The 15,756-nt window shown below is 42.7% G+C and overlaps 2 protein-coding genes and 2 pseudogenes across 5 annotated transcripts in view; 3 read left to right on the top strand and 1 right to left on the bottom strand.

Moving 5' to 3' along the window:
• The window catches only part of LOC309345845 (interferon-inducible GTPase 5 pseudogene), a 53,114-nt pseudogene extending 48,089 nt beyond the window's left edge, over positions 1-5,025 (top strand). Inside the window, exon 2 of the transcript XR_014161713.1 lies at positions 2,745-5,025. The product of XR_014161713.1 is annotated as an interferon-inducible GTPase 5 pseudogene (transcript). The remainder of the gene's footprint in view (positions 1-2,744) is intronic.
• LOC309345814 (interferon-inducible GTPase 5-like) overlaps positions 1-15,756 on the top strand; it is a 157,805-nt gene that overhangs the window by 49,984 nt on the left and 92,065 nt on the right. Inside the window, exon 2 of the mRNA XM_081869220.1 lies at positions 566-704. The gene's annotated coding sequence lies outside the window, so the exon portion shown is untranslated. The remainder of the gene's footprint in view (positions 1-565; positions 705-15,756) is intronic.
• LOC309345624 (uncharacterized protein) overlaps positions 1-15,756 on the bottom strand; it is a 146,773-nt gene that overhangs the window by 77,394 nt on the left and 53,623 nt on the right. The window contains exon 1 of one of the 2 annotated variants that reach the window (XM_081868830.1): positions 11,825-12,234. The exons of the other annotated variant lie outside the window; for it this stretch is intronic. The gene's annotated coding sequence lies outside the window, so the exon portion shown is untranslated. Of the gene's footprint in view, positions 1-11,824; positions 12,235-15,756 lie in introns of those variants that run through there. 2 annotated transcript variants of the gene reach the window in all.
• Positions 14,599-15,756, top strand: part of LOC309345878 (interferon-inducible GTPase 5 pseudogene) — a 45,163-nt pseudogene continuing 44,005 nt past the window's right edge. The window contains exon 1 of the transcript XR_014161711.1: positions 14,599-14,621. The product of XR_014161711.1 is annotated as an interferon-inducible GTPase 5 pseudogene (transcript). The remainder of the gene's footprint in view (positions 14,622-15,756) is intronic.

Genomic DNA, 15,756 nt, shown 5'->3' with positions numbered 1-15,756 from the left:
ATTCTTATATTAAAAGTCTTTGCCGAGTGCACATCTGATGTACTGCAGATGCAGGTCTTGTTGTGCAACCATGGACGTCACATGCCCTGAGCAGCCAAATTCTCCTCATAGTACTGCTCTGCACCCCCAGCCTGCCATTTACACCCCAGCCTGTGGATTTTATCCAACATTACTCATGCTCAGAGCACACCAGCTGAAATGAATGTACCTGATTAACTGGAAGGTTAAAAAATAATAATGAAAATTTCTACGGTCCGTTGCAAATATTCTACACTGCAGTAGTAGGAAGGCTGGGCTGTGCCTAGTCCTCTTTCATCAATGCCATGCGGCTTAAGTGCCGACAACTCAGGTGCTGCTGAGACTGGCACAGAAAGAACAGCAGCAGAGGTGAAGGATTACTTCCATGCGATGTTTCCACAGGTGATCCTTTGGGACTTCCCAGAAAAAGCAAAATCCCCGCTAGCAAACGGGCTGCTTGGACTCTGGCCAGGAATGAGGCTTCGGCTATTTGTTGCGATCTTATCTCATCCTGGCTGGTTACCTTCGCTTTCTTTTTTGCTTTTAGTGGTGTGAAGATCAGGAGGGAGAGGGTATAAAAGAGAGGCACACAATGAGAGAAGGTGGGAGAAAAGCGCGAGAAATCCCGAAGCATAACCTCCGAGAAGACGACTGAGCTTGGCTGCAAAAAATCGATCCGGCAGCAGGTAAGGAGTTGAACTTTTCTCATGATTTCCGTTTCTTTTTGAGCTTGTTTGCGTTAAAGGAGACTCTGAGCTCTTTGGTTGGTGCAGGCAGCAGAACGATTGTTGGTTTTTTTAACCTTTTTTATTGTTATTTTTTACCTTTTATCTTTTTATTGTTACTATATTAATTATATTATAGCTATTGTGATAATATATTATCATATCATATTACAGTATATCCAGTGGTTTTTTTTAAAAAAAAATATGTTTAGGTGTACTCTCATTTGACCATTCAAAACCACCATTTTATAGATCAAGTCGGGAAAAATAAATACAATAAATGGACAGAAGTGCAAAGAACATGCATTAACTCATATTACACAGCTGACAGCTCACAGTAACTTCCACATTGGCATGAGGTTGTGTGCACTAACATCTTCCTGATTCCTTTCTGGGAAAGAAAGGAAGCCGCCATCGGAGGTGGTAACAACAAACTGTTTAGGGGTAGGTGCACTCCTGCGTCCCACCCCCAGAAAAAAAGACTGATCATATCGTATTGTAAACAATAATATTATTATCAACAATGATGTTCTAGAAGGCTGCCCTTTTCCCCCGTGGCAAAGGGAATAAATAATATGCCATCACCATTGAGCAGAGCTGGTGCTACTTTTAGAGTTTTAAGTAACTGCCCTGAAGCCAATGCAACCCGTCTCCCTTTCACGTGTTAATTCAATATTTCCCTCTGCAGAGCCCCACCCCCTTGATGGGTATTATTCCTGAAAGAAAGCAGCAGGACCACGGCTGCACCCCAGCACTTGCTGACGTGCAAAAATGGTATCTGTGAGCTACTTCTGATTAGAGAAACTGCATGGCAAGGGTTCGAGGCAGGGCAGAAGGTGCTGGAGCTTCTCTCGGTTCTGGGTTGGTGCTGCCTAATGAGCCTGGATAGCTCAGTGGGTTAGACCGTGGTGCTGATAACGCCAAGGCTGCAGGTCCCTGTATGGACCAGCTGCATATTCCTGCATTGCAGCGGGTTGGACTAGATGATCCCCAGGGTCCCTTCCAACTCTACAGTGCTATGTTTCTACGACTTTCCCGAGTCGCCCTTTCGGGGCTTTCTGTGTCCTTCCATGACTGTGGTACGAAATATGAAACTTCCCTTCTCCATGCACCTTAGTCCTGCTGCAAAATCGCCTCCCCATATCAATACAAACAAATAAACAAAACCCCACTGATAACACCCCACACTTAAGTATCATGCAGTTAGGTCCTCGGATGTCTTTAATTCTAAAAAGGATTTTATGCTCTTTTCTTCCATTACCTGTATTACATTTATTTATTCATTATATTTATATAGCTTTCAGGACAAGATAATGTTGCTGATAATGGAGTAAATCTATTAAAATTAATGGACCTTAGGCATGGTTATTAATTTCATTGAGTCATTGCTGAATAAAAGTTAGTTGACAAGAATCCAATGTGGATATTTCCCCCAGTATTGAGTATTGCCCTTTAAACATATTTCTGGGCTCTTTCTGCATCACTTATTTCGACCCTCTGACTCCTTTTTTTTTTTTTACCTTCCCCTTGATGACATTTCTAAAAATATTCTTCTTTTTATTGGTGACTTTTGTAAAAGTGGCAGGGCAAGACTTGGCCAGAATATATGAGGGATATGCACAGTGCATTGACTTATTTATGAAGTGTTTTATCCAAAGTTTTAGCCAAAAAGGGGAATCTTTAGTAGGGTGTGAATGCTTCCTTTAGACACATCTCTAGAGGAATGAATAATTTGAGTTCAAAAAAGACCCACATCCCACATAAACATGTTTTAAGGGTTTTGTGTGAATGCATGCACATCTAGATTTCTGAGAGATTGACAACAGGCACAATTCTTCACTTTATTGAAATACTACCAACTGCTGCTCAAACAACCCACTGGTCTTAGAGATATGTCCTATGTAAATTGATTTCCCCCCAATAACCATGGATTGTAAATATGTCCATAAAAGTGTGTTGAAGACTATCATTTAACTATTATAGTTTTCTTCTCTTTCTCAGATAAACTGAGCCACAAGGAATCACTGTCATGGATCCTGCCATAACAACAAAAACAACAGAAAAACAATATGTTGCAACAACAGAAACCTTAAGAATAGACCTTGCTAAAGTGAAGTCTGCTTTCAAGAGAAAAACATTTGAAGCTGTTTCAGCTGACGCTAAAGAGCAGTCAAATTTATTAAATAACGCCACGTTGGAAATTGCCATCACAGGAAGATCAGGTGCCGGGAAATCATCTTTTGTCAATGCCCTGCGGGGAATGAAAGACCATGAAAAGGGTGCAGCTCTGACTGGGCTGACAGAAACAACAATGGTGCCACAAGAATATACACACCCTGCATTCCCCAAAGTCAAAATTTGGGATCTACCAGGATTTGGATACAATGGATCTAATGCAGAGGAATACCTAAAGAAGGTCAATTTCAGCAAGTATGATTTTTTCATCATCATCGCCTCAGATCGCTTCACTATACATGAAACCAATTTGGCTCTTGAGATCCGTAAAAATAAGAAGAAATTCTACTATGTGCGCAGCAAAGTGGATATTGATATAGAAAACAACTGGAAGTCAAAACGCATCTATGAGGGGGACATCCATGAGAAGATGCTGTCTGAGGAGAAGACTCTTGACATTATACGGAAAGAAAGCTATGAGAAATTGAAGGCATTAGGTGAGTCTTCTCCAAGTGTCTTTCTAATATCAAATTGGAATTTGCACAAGTATGATTTCCCCCTCCTTCAAGAGACCTTTGAAAAGGAACAGGATGAAATCAAGAGAGATGTTTTAATTATGTCTCTTCCAATTTTAACAAAAGATAGCATTAAAAAGAAAAAGGTTGCTATGGAGAGCCTGATATGGAAAAAAGCCATGGTGAGTTGTTCTGTTGGGTTGATTCCTCTCCCATTCCTCTCGCTTGGTTGTGACATTGCCATTGTGGCTGTGACAATGAGGGATATCTGCAAAGTTTTTGGCTTGGATGAAGATTCCCTCAATATACTAGCAAACCGAGTGGGAAAAGATGTTGAGGAGTTGAAATCTGTTATTGAACATACCCCAAGCACCAGTAATATCACGACAGAATTCGTCATGGATATCTTGAAGAGGTCAGCAATTTGGGGAGCAATCACAGCGGTAGAGCTGGTTCTGGATTTCATACCTGTGTTGGGGTCTCTCTATGGTGGGGGCAGTTCTTTTGCTACCACGTTCTACTTGCTGAAGAATTTCTTGGAAAACGCTGTGAAAGATGCAGAGAAAGTTCTGGCAAAGGCTGCTGAGCCCAAGAGACGCAAGTAAACAGCCAATAAATCTACCTGGGAAGAGACATCCAGGTACAACATGCATATTCTCATCTTTCTACCACAGCATAAACCAATCGCTCCCTTTATTACTCTTCAGCTCAGCACTTGTAGGGTTGCCGTATTTCAAAACGTGAAAATCCTGACACAAATGTATTTGAGCTTTTCGCTGGGCGGGAGGCAATGTTGATGAGCTTTTTTTGGCAAAATCTCAAAAAAAAAAAAAGTTTTTGAGCTATTTTTAAGGAAATTCACCAAAAAAAGGCCAACACTTCTGACATCGGTTGCCATCTTTTTCCATATGTTTTCACAGACACTTTTACCAATTTTTGAAAATTCTGCCTGGACGCTACATCTAACTAATGAATCCCAGACATATGGAAGTCCTATTGTAACAATACTTAATTAGTAGCCTGCCTGGGTGATTTTTGGCTAGTTAAGAGGTTCCTTATCTCCTACCTGTCAGTGTTAAAGTGATGGATATCATCCAAGGCAAATAAAAAAAAAAAGATGGCAAAGATCAAACCGTGGCCTCCTCTACTTCTCCTCCTCCGACATGCAGCAAATTTGCAGCAGCAAAACACAAAGAATCGGGAAAAGAAGAGAAGAGAAATGGCTTCTATTGCTGATAGGCTTAAGTAAATTGTGATGCAGAATCAATGTCTGAAGGATAAGTTAGCAAAGGTGAATCTTAAAATTACAGCCCTGAATCAAAAAGTTACTGATATTAATGAGGAGATATCAAAATCTGAAGCAGTTGAAATTATACAAGATGTAACACAGATATCGTCTTGGATGGGATCCTGTGAGATATGCTTATCCATTCAAAAATATACTATATAGTTTTGTAGCCTTTAATATATTTTATGGTTATTTAGTTATTGCTGCTTTTAAAAATGTTTTAATATATTCTCTTCCTCCTTTGATTTCTATTCTTTCCTTTTCCCTTATTTACTTAATCTCAATTAAATAATAAATATCAAAATTTTAAGAAATGTTTTTTTTCTGAATCCTCCCTACTGCAATTATTTCCCCAACTGTTCTAATTTTAGTTGTAAAAAATCGTTTAATCCAGGCATGGGAAAGCTGCAGGCAACAGTCCAAATTTAGGTGTCCTAACCTGAACCACAAGCCTGTTTTCTCCCAGCCTCCTTGTTGTAATGATCAATCTTTTATTTTCTTCACCAGCTGGGTGGGTGGGTAGGGGAAGCCTGAGCCTTTGGGGAGGGTTTTTCCTTAGGAAGTAAGCATACACATACCCACAAATTTCCTTGTATTTTAGGATGCTATGAAACAGAGAAAGACTGGTTCATCTTCAACATAGTAGGAGGAGAGGGAGTTTTGGGTGTCCTCCTACCACAAATAACTCCAGATAGGTGCTTCTTATTCTTTGTTTTGTTTTGTTTTGTTTTTTTAATAATATTTATTAAATTTTTACAAAAAGCAGTTTAAAAAACAAAAACAGACAAACAGACAAAAAGACAAAAGCCAAAATTTAAAAAGAAAAAATTAAAAATCACTCTTTCAAATATCGTACCACTCATTAACTTATTTTCATGACTTCCTCACACCTCCCTTTTTTGTATTCCATTTACAAATTTGTTCAGCAAATTCATACCCTCTTATTTTACCCTTAATTATTTTTCCTCACATATTTTAACTTCTAATCATATTGCTAGAACCACTTTGTTTCATTCCAACATCATTCACATTCAAACATTTTGCAATGTTTCTGTAAATAAATTTAAAATTTCTTCCAATCTTCTTCCACCGACTCTTCTCCCTGGTCTCGGATTCTGCCGGTCATTTCCGCCATCTCCATATACTCCATTACTTGCATCTGCCAGTCTTCCAGAGTGGGTACATCTTGTGTCTTCCAATGCTTTGCTATGAGAATTCTTGCTGCTGCTGTTGCATACATAAAGAAAGTTCTGTCCTTCTTTAACACCAATTGGCCGACTATGCCCAGGAGAAAGGCCTCTGGTTTCTTAGGGAAGGTGTACTTAAGTACCTTTTTTAGTTCATTATATATCATCTCCCAGAAAGCCTTAATCCTTGGGCACGTCCACCAGAGGTGAAAGAATGTACCTTCAGTTTCTTTACATTTCCAACATTTATTATCGGGCAAATGATAGATTTTTGCAAGCTTGACTGGGGTCATGTACCACCTATACATCATTTTCATAATATTCTCTCTTAAGGCATTACATGCCGTAAATTTAATCCCGGTGGTCCACAACTTCTCCCAGTCAGCAAACATAATGTTATATCCTATATCTTGTGCCCATTTTATCATAGCAGATTTTACCGTTTCTTCCTCAGTATTCCATTTCAACAGCAAATTATACATTCTTGACAATATCTTAGCATTGGGTTCTAACAATTCTGTCTCTAACTTTGATTTTTCCACCTGGAAGCCCACTTTTTTATCTTGGTTATAAGCCTCTTATTTGAAAATAATGTAGCCAGTCTCGCACCTTATTTTTGAGCTTCTCATAACTCTGCAATTTCAATTTATCACCTTCCTCTTCCAAAATTTCCCAATACTTTGGCCATTTAGTCTCCATGTTAAGTTTTTTCAAAGCTTTTGCTTCCATAGGTGAGCCACCTTGGGGTTTTACTTTCCAAAAAATCTTTATATCTCGACCATACATTGAACAATGCTTTCCTGACAATATGGTTTTTAAAAGCCTTATGTACTTTAACCTTGCCATACCACAAATATGCATGCCATCCAAAATGCATTATCATAACCTTCAAGATCTAAGATGTCTGTGTTTTCAAGAAGTAGCCATTCCTTCAACCAGCAAAAGGCTGCTGATTCATAATAAAGTTTCAAGTCTGGCAGGGCGAACCCCCTCTATCTTTAGTATCCGTAAGTATCTTAAATTTTATTCTGGGCTTTTTGCCCTGCCAGACAAATCTGGAAATATCTCTTTGCCACCTCTTAAAACAATCCATCTTATCAATGATTTGCAACAATTGAAACAAAAACAGCATTCTCGGCAGTACATTCATCTTAATAACAGCAATTCGGCCTAGCAAGGAAAGCTTCAAGTTTGTCCAAATTTCCAAATCTTTTTTCACTTCTGACCAGCATTTGTTTTTGAAGGATATGTGCTTTTTATTTTTTATTTTTTCGTTTCTTGGTTTTTGAGAAAACCCCCAAAATTTGTTTGTATAAATACTCTAAAGCATTTAGAAAGTGGCAATGAACTTGAAGATGAGCCAGAAATCATTCTTCATTTTGCCCCAACATCAACTTAATTCATCTTCAGTTTACCCAGAAATTATGGGAACTACTTTCACATGTAGTTCAGATGTTTTTCAAACTAATTCAGTGCACATTGAACTTGTTCATTCCAAGCACTAGCCAGTTGTTTTTGAGATTGTTATAGTCCGTACGTGATTTTAGCAGCTGCTGAAATAAAAATCCAAGTTTTTCCAGGTGTCGGAGGGGGCTACACTGACAGCTACTAGCAGCTGCACTAAGAGATGTCTATGCATTGGCTGTGCATCAAGCTGGGAGTCAGCAACACCAGCTCTTATTTGTGGAATGAGTTTATCCCTCCTCAGAATGCAACTTTTCTGTAAAGCCTTACAGCCTGAAAGCCTTGAAGGTTGAAATGTTCCCCCACTGGCTGCCAACACAAATAAACAGACAAAGTAATATAGTTTTTATTGACAAATAGCAAAACACATTCAAACTCACTAGGTGTGACCAATTTTCTGTGCATTAATTACTATGTACTCTCTCTGCTTATATCTGTGTTTTGGGTTCTAGACAACTCTAACCAAATAAAGCTCTGTGTCCCCATTCATTATAATGAGGAATCAAATAATCCCCTTTTGGTCAAAGTAGGTGAAAGTAGGTGAAATTTGCAGGCATAAGAGACCCTACAAATTGGATTAAGCCTACCTAAATCCAGGGGCTCTTTGTGGAGGAAGTTAAGTGGGTTTACTTTCCTCCATACATATTTGATATTTTCATGGGTGGGTCTGAGCACAAGCTTCTCAGACTCTGCCCAACACCATCTGATTTACAACACTGCTTTGGCTTTCTGAACAGCTGAGAGCGAACTGCAAGGGATTTATGTTCCATGTTAAAGCTTCTGTGGCGCTGAAAATGGAACTTCATGAGGAGGATTACGGCCACTGAGAAAGAGACTTGGGACAATATGGCAGCAGGGGCTCTAGAGCTAAGTGTTGCTAGAAAATTTTCAGTTTATTTAAGAACACGTTTCACTTGGGCTGTGCATCAGATCCAGCCCAATCCAATTAATGAACTAGACTGGGCCAATTTGTATCAACATAGGATTGGGTCAGATTACGTTGAGGCAATCCTAGATCACACCAGATCAGTCTAGCCAACCCATCTCACTCACTCTTTCATCTTTAAAAACAATTTATATACTTGTAATCACAACAACATATTAACCTATCCAGACCATGAGATCATTTTCCGAGACCCTCCTTCGTGTGCCTCCTCCTCAAAAGATTTGGAGTGTGGCAACACGAGAATGGGCCTTCTCTGCAGTGGGTGCCCGACTGTGGAATGCTGTTCCCAGGGCAGTTTGCCTGGCGCCTTCATTATACACCTTTAGGCACCAGGCAAAAACATTCCTTTTCAACCAGGTCTTTGGCTGGTCCGATTTACATCCTATGCCCTTTTAAAATGTGCTGTGTTTTTTTTTTTTTTTTGCAGGAGGGGGGGTATTGTTCTGTTGTTTTATTTTTATTTGGTATCTTGTGGTTTTATATCTTGATTTTATTCTGTGAAATGCCTTGAGTATAGGGCGGTATATAAATTCAATCAACAACAACGCCAAAAACCATCCAAAATGACTCAGAGCAACAACAACAATGACAACAATTTTATTATTTGTACCCTGCCCATCTGACTGGGTTGCGCCAACCAGCCTGGGCACCTTCCAACATATATGAAACAGCCAGTTGGCTGCCATGTAAGGGAGTCTCTCAAACATGAATCTACTGGAGCGGTGAAAGAAGGCAGCTCCAGTATACAGCCGGATGAGATGGAAGGAAACGTGTCTACCTCAGTAATGAGCTCACAGAAACAAGCTCTGGAAATTTGGGGTTGCCATGCTGGGGGCAGAGTTAGATGTTCGATTACATTCGTAAAAGCAAGCAATGCAAAACACTGAGCTAATGTCTCTGGAGTGGCCTCTTGCTGAATAGGAGGAGCTGTTCGTATCCCCCTCCCCTAGGGAGAAAATGCTGGGGGGGCACACTAGGGGGTCTCATGGGGTTTACACTTGCCCAGCATGCTTCAGAGCAGGCCCCTCCCCCTGTGACAGCCTTTGATAACCACTTTAACCACAGAGTTAGGAGTCTACATGTGTTTCCCCTCCAAATATCATATTTGAGGGGCACCCCCTCCCAAAAAAGTTGATGGGCTTTGCGATTGCCCTTGTGAGAAAGTAGCAGGAACACAACTCCTGCCGGGCTTGGAGAGGGAGAGGGAGCCAAACAGCAGAGGTAACAGGACTGTCTACTGGGGTGCCAACTTAAAATATGGGGAGAAGCAGATAAGCCCTGCCTCACCTCATAGATCACAATATGTGGCATGCACACCCCATTTGGGTATTGAATTACAAGAGGATCTGTCCTGGAGTGCCAACACAAGGGGGCTTGTGAAGAAGGGGCTTGTGAAGAAGGCGCAGCAGAGACTGTACTTTTTGAGAATCCTAAGGAAAAACCATCTTCCGCAGAAACTGCTGCTTGCCTTCTATCACTGTGCCATTGAGAGCATGCTCACTTATGGCTTATGTGTGTGGTACGGAAGCTGTACTACCCAGGACAGGATGGGGTTGTGCAGAGTTGTGAAGGCAGCAGAGAACATTGTTGGCTGCCCACTTTCCACCTTAGAGCAGATTTATGCCACAAGGTGCCAGAGGAAGGCACTGGACATAGTAAAAGATCCATCGCATCCTGGTCACTGTCTCTTCGAGCTCCTGCTGTCGGGACGGAGATACAGGACGATGAAGACAAGAACGAGCCATCTCAAGAACAGCTTCTTCTCCAGAGCGATCTCGGCCCTGAATGGGAAACCTGGACTTTGAAAGTCATCTAATCTTCCTTGCTGTATTATACTGTATTGTTTTAATTAGTGTTTTTATAGTTGTTCTGATTTTGAGTGGAGTGCCCTACCTGGGTGGATGGAGCAGCCAAGTAATTTCGTTGTCCCCGAGAGGGGGCAATGACAATAAAGATATTATTATTATTATTATTATTATTATTATTATTATTATTATTATTATTATTTGAATGGCAATGCCCATCACCTTGTGGGGAGCAGCCCCCCTCCAATATTTGAATATCTCGGCCTCTGGGAGCTGGCTCCTATAACTGTGCACAAGTCACTCTCATGCTCCCCAGCTCCTCTCCCTCTTTCACCCAACGCGGCCAGCTGTATACGCAAAAATGGTGCCCAGGCACTTCTGATTAAAGAGGCTGCTAAATCACTTTTGAGAATTATACTTCTGTGAAGGGAATAGGGGCCTCCTAACAAGTCTCAGCACCTTTAACCAACTACCTAGAATTCTTTGGGGAAAGCCATAACTGTGGTATCCTAGGCATAGGGCTCCAGTTTTTATCCCACACCACCCCATATGCTTCAGTTTTTTGGCCCTTTGGAGCCAGCCATGTGGGGATCACACTGCATCAAAACTCAGGAGAAATGGAATGACATGATACAAAGACTCCAAACAAATTCGTTCTTTGGACTGTTGGGGAAAACTTTGTTTGCATTCTCCTCCTCTGCTTTCAGGCTGCAGAAATTTCTGCTTCCTTTTGCTCTTTGTCATGACCCAGCACAGTCCAAGAAATTATTTACAAGGGGGAAGAACTAGGGTGAACTCATTTAGGTTTTGTTTTCCCCGAAATCACCTGTTTGAGGAGAACTGTGTGCTGGTCGAGGGTGGGGGAGAGGAAAACTTGGAAACAGGATGTAATTTCTGCTCCATGATAACAAAAAGCCGCAGCTCACTTCCCTTTTCTAAGATTAAGCAGGATAAATAAATAATCAGCAACAGAGCTGATAATATAATTTATTATAAATGCTCTGTTGCTGAGCAGTACATGATTGCACTGGTTTATTATTTTCTGATCATATCTTAGAGTCCGAAAGACCCATAGTGATAGGGGCATTCTGCCATAGGGAACTTTATTAGCGCCAGCCATTTCTGAACTCTGTCCGCAGTACAGTGTGTCAAAAGATTTCAGATTAAAATTGCCACTGCTGGCACTGAGAGCATGGGACAAGAAATTCCTGAGGTAGAGGCTTCTTAGTTGGCTTTGCAGATGCAGCTTCTACCTGCCTGCCTGGTCTGCACTAAGAGGGAGTCGGAGGCTGGGGGTGGCAAAGAGCTCCAGCTGCCAAGATGGGGGAAGGAAAGAGGAGTCTCTCTGCGTGAGGCTGTAGAAACCCTTGAAGGGACAATGCCGGGGACTCCTAAGGCTGAGGGTGTCAGATAAGACACAGGCTTTGCTGTCAGTCTAGGAACACTCTGAGGAGAGTTTGGTGTCCTGCCTGCCTGCCTGGTTTGCAAAGCCAACTCGTCATGCAAGCTCTAAAGCCAGCAGAATCTTAGAACTTTTCCAAAAAACAATTTCTTCCTCATGTGCAATTTTGTAATTTGAAGCCAATTGAAACCCTACCCTCCGGAGCAGAAGAAAACAAGCTTATTCCCTCTTCTGTGTGAGATATTTAAAGATGGCCATCGTATCTCCTCTCAATCTCCTCTTTTCCAGGCTAAACCTACCCAGCTCCTTCAACTGTTCCTCATGAGGCTTGGTTTCCAGAGCTTTGATTGGTCACCCTCCTCTGTACAAGTTCCAGCTTGTCAATATCCTTCTTCTGAAGGATATGAGGAGCTTCCAGCTTCAACCTCACTGTCTGCATCATGTTTCTCCTCACCCAAGCAAATGACTTAAACACCTTTGCAGCTGGGAGCAACTTTCCAGAGCAGATTTTAGAGGAGATGTGGGGGAGATGAGATGAAAAAGAGGACAGGGACTCCTGCCCCATTAACATTTGTGTAGAAGGGGGAATGGCAGCAAGTATTTCCTTCAGCATAGGGAGAGATCTGCGGGAAGTGGGCAAATTTATTATTTTCAGTTTCTCTCAGTTTCTCATTTTTCCAATATTTAAATTCAGCTCTTCCTATCTCCATATCAGCTGGCTAATTCCTTTTTTAAAAAAAGTTCTCATGAAAATTCATCAGGACTTCTATTTATTATTATTATTATTATTATTATTATTATTATTATCTTCCCCAAAAGGCAGTGTACAAAATGCAATGAACACAGCTGAAAAGCAGTTAAAAACAATACAGAAAAAAGTAAATATGTTTCCAAACAATGCTAAATAGACACTCGTGGCAGCAACCTATTCATCCACCTGGGAAAAATTGTCAGAATGAAAACATCTTCAGTTGTTTCCAGAAATTGCGGATAGTGGGCTCCTGTTGTATCTCTGCAGGAATGCTATTCCACAGAACAGGGGAAGCCACACTCAAAGCCCTGCTCTGAATTACAGAAGATCTACCCAAATATCAGGAGTGAGTGGCAGATTTTATCCTGCCTGCATAATTGTCCTCATTTGCACTGGTTAATAGGGGCCAGAGAGTACATAAAGCTTTGTTACCATCGATGTTAGATACCACCTTGGCTGTAATGGGTTTTTAAAGCAATAAATACATCATGGTACAAATGTTGCCACTGTTACATCAACGAGATCATGAGCTGCAGGCATCCACGCTATGAATGAAGCATTGTGGAACAACACTGTTTATTTCGCAGCGTTTATGTCCTGCTTAATTGCAATAAACCTCAAAGCAGCTGAAACAAGCGATAGGACCCGTCCTGCTTCTTTGCTGGTGCCAAAACATTTCGCGCCGCTCCTGAAATTTCTACCGTCCTTTGCAAAGACTCCAATCTACACTGCAGTAGGAGAAGAGCTGGACTCTGGGAAGTCACAGAATCATAGAATTGCAGATCTGGAAGGGATCCCAAGGGTCATCCAGATCCACCCCCTGAAATCAGTGCCATGTGGGGCTTAAATGCAGAAAACGCGGGAGCTGCTGAGACGGGCACAGAGGCAACTACGGCAGAGGGAAAGCATTAACCATCTCGGATGCTTCAAGTTTCACGAGTGAGCCTTTGGGACCTTCCCTTTTAAAGGCAGCAGCCCCGCTGTCAATCAGGCTGCTTGGAGCTCCCTCTAGCGGAGAATGCGGCTCTGGCTAGGCGTTGCAATCTCGTCATCGCTCCTACTTTCGCTTTCTTCTTTGCTTTTTTTAGTGCGGCGATCGGGCGGGAGAGGGAATAAAAGCGAGAGAGAGAAAGAGAGTTGTACGGAGAAAAGCCTAAGAGACCAGCAAGCAAAGTCTCCGAAGAGGGAATTGAGCTTTACTGCAAAAAAAACCCGGACTGGCAGCAGGCAAGGAGGTGAGCATTTCTCCTGGGACTCTGAGGATTTCCGTGTTTTTTGTTTTTTTCTGAGCGTGTCTGCGTTAAAGGAGACTCTGAGCTCATAGCTAGGCGAGGGGCGGCAGAATCGTTTATTTTTACTCATATGAATGATGATGTCGGAGAAGGCTGCCCTTCTTCCCCGCTGGAAAGGGAATAAATAACATGCCATCACCAGGGAGCAAGCAGAACTGGTGCTACTCTAAGAGTTATAAGTAACTGCTCTGAAATCAACGCGGGTCTCCCTTTCCCGCGGTGACGCGTGTTCATTCGACATCCCCCTCTGCAGCTGCTACGAGGCTGCCCTCCTCCTGCTCCTCTCGCCTCCTGCTTCTTTCCCTTTGGGGGGTTTGGCGGGGGGGGGAGCTCTTTGGAACCAGGCAGAGCCTTAGCTGGGTGATCTGGAGCCCCTGGCAGAACCGTCCAGATTGCGCCCCCTAGCCACGGAAAAAGTAGCTCTTCTTTCCCTCTCTCCTCCAACCCCCCCCCCCTATTTAATTCCTCACGCACTTCCCCTTGTAATGAATTATTTCACAGAAAATCCAGTATTAAATTTATTATTTCTTGATAAAATGTTTCAGGAAAGAAAATGACATTTTGATTTGACTTGACAGTTTTTTTAAATGTAATTCAGTTGTAAAACAATACACAGACATACAAACCATATCATACTGATTTGTTCCACAATGATAACTTTCTGGTCTCAGAGCTCTCTCTCTCTCTCTCTCTTCAGCTCTTCACACACACACACACACACACAGAGAGAGAGAGAGAGAGAGAGAGAGGTCACAACCCCCCTCCCTTGCCCCCCCAACCCATTCCTCTCTCAGCAACACCAACACAAAATCTCAGCAGCCCTCCAGGTGACTTCTTCGGAGGGGAGAGAGAGAGGGGAGGAATAAAGGTTTGCTGAGGGGTCGAGAGGCAAGGAATTTGTGTCTGGTCCTTCCACAGGTTGGGGAGAAGGAGCAGGGAGAAGAGAAACCATTCTTTTGGAAATCTGAGGAGAGAAACCATTTCCTTGGAAAGCTGATACAGTGGTAACTTGGTTTGCCACCGTTTTGGATTACATCCACGTCAAACCTGGAAGTGCGTGTCCCTTTTAAAAAAAATTACAAACAATGGGGGGGGGCATTGGCGAAAGTGCGCCTTGGGTTACAATCTGTTTTGGTTTATAACCGGACCTCCGGAACGGATTATGGTTGTAAACCAAGGTACCACTGTAATGTACAGCTTGGGGGAGGGGTGGGTGGGTGGAGAATTTAGACACATAAGGTGTATCTGGTTATTAATTACTTACATCAGTGGTTTTCAACCAGTGTGGCATGGTACCCTGGGGTGCCTTGAATGGTGGTCAGGGGTGCCATGGGCAACACTGGCCTCTATCCCTCTTTCATTCCCTCCCTCCTCTGATGCCCTCTGGTGTCTCTGCCTCTGAAAGGTTTGCACAGCTGTTTGTTGCAGCAGCCCAGGCTACAAGCTCCCCAGGCGAATGATGCCTCTGGGGCTGGCCAGGGGGTGCTGGTTTCCAGGAGCTGAAAGGGGCCTCAGAGTAAGCAAGCAAGTGGGTGAGGGAGCCCAGCCAGCAAGACCACCAGCCCTTGCTGCTGAGAATGGACAGACAAGTCCCAGGTCCCCGTGGGGCAGTGTGAGGAGGCACCTCTCTTGGGGGCAGGGGGGTGGCAGCTCAGAGACCAGGGTTGGCATCAGCAGCTGCCCAGAGGACTTCCGAGGAAAGGAGAGAGGAGGCTGAGGGAAGACTTAACAAGGAGGGGGGTTGTTTGAAAAAGGGTGAGAAGCAGCCAGCTCTGCAGGCAAGGGGTGACATAACTGGGCTCCTGAGCCCCACAGGGATGCTACAGAAAGAAGGTACTTGATCAAAGGAGCTGTGAACACAAAAAGGTTGAAAACCTCTGACTTAAATGACAAGCAGGGGCAGAATTTACATACAGTGTCTAAAGGTAGGATGCGCTCTTAAAACATGCGTAAATAAAACTGCCCCAACCCCTTCATCTTTTTGACCAGACCCCCCTCTTCTGCACCTTCAGACTGATAACTCTTCGTTGCATCTTTCTAAAAACATGTAAGGTTTAATCATCAGTGACTCCCAGCTACGATCAAATATGAAACAATGTGTGCAGAAATAGGCATACACACAATAGAATATTGGGCATGGTCCACCTCAATAAAGTATTGGTTACGCTGCCACTTTCGCTGCCCTCCA

This window comes from Podarcis erhardii (genome assembly GCF_964252035.2).
Source record: "Podarcis erhardii genome assembly, chromosome: 7".
Lineage (NCBI taxonomy): Eukaryota > Metazoa > Chordata > Lepidosauria > Squamata > Lacertidae > Podarcis > Podarcis erhardii.
This window is presented reverse-complemented; position numbering and strand designations above follow the sequence as displayed.